The sequence below is a fragment of the Elephantulus edwardii genome, unplaced genomic scaffold, assembly GCF_000299155.1.
Source record: "Elephantulus edwardii isolate Elephantulus edwardi_28Jun2011 unplaced genomic scaffold, EleEdw1.0 scaffold00029, whole genome shotgun sequence".
Taxonomy (NCBI): Eukaryota; Metazoa; Chordata; class Mammalia; order Macroscelidea; family Macroscelididae; genus Elephantulus; species Elephantulus edwardii.
Window position 1 is genome coordinate 3,232,171 of NW_006399779.1, and position 946 is coordinate 3,233,116.

Below are 946 nucleotides of genomic sequence, written 5' to 3' on the forward strand. Positions count from 1 at the left end.
ATAATTTGTCTTCAGTATTTTGGAGAGATCCCTTATAGCAGGCTTGCTCAAATCCATACAACTCCTGATTTTCTGACTGCTGGTACCAAGAGTATTGATTATTGATCCAAGCAGGATGAAATCCTTGACAACTTCAATCCTTTGTCTACATATTTTGATGTCTCCTATGATTGTTAATCATCCTTCAAATCTGAAGCAAAATGCACCTCCTTGGTTCAACTTTCAGCCAAAAAAAATCAAATCAATCTCATTCTTCTCTCATTCTCTTCTCTCTCTCTCTCTCCTCTCAATCTCTCAATTTCTCTCTCTCTCTTCCCTCCTTCCCTCCCTCCCTCCCTCCCTCCCTCCCCCCCGAGTTACAAGTGACCCTCCATGAGATTTGCAAGACTCTAAATTGTACATTTGAGATCATCAGCAATATCGATCAAACAAGGAGTAAGCAAAGGAAATGAGAAGTAAGGTGTGCATTTATTCAACAAAATAACAAGTAGAATAGACGAAGATCAGCTTGGAACTTCAATCTGGCTTGTCTTTCTGTAATTTATTCAGAGTCTTGTTCCCACAGACAATATAAATTAGTCCATTTTGACTTATCTTTAAAAAAAATCCCTATTATCTTTTTCCAATTGCATGTCTTTAGGAATAAAAGCTGTGTTTGGATTCAAAATATAATCAAGGGCTTGTTCACAGTAAGACAACTTTAAAATCCCCAAGAAATTCGAAAAAGGCTGCCAAAGAAACAGAGATAAAAGTGGAGGATTACCCTGTTTTCTGAAAAATAAAAGAAAGGAAAATATTATTAGTCATGCCACAACATTAGTTTAGCCCTTTTGGGGGCTTATTTATAGATTTTTAGACCAAGAGTAGCTGATCTCTAAATACAGGGACTGACTCAATCTTGCTGTTCCTTGTGATTTTTCTCAAGGGCTCTTTGCCTAAGAACAAT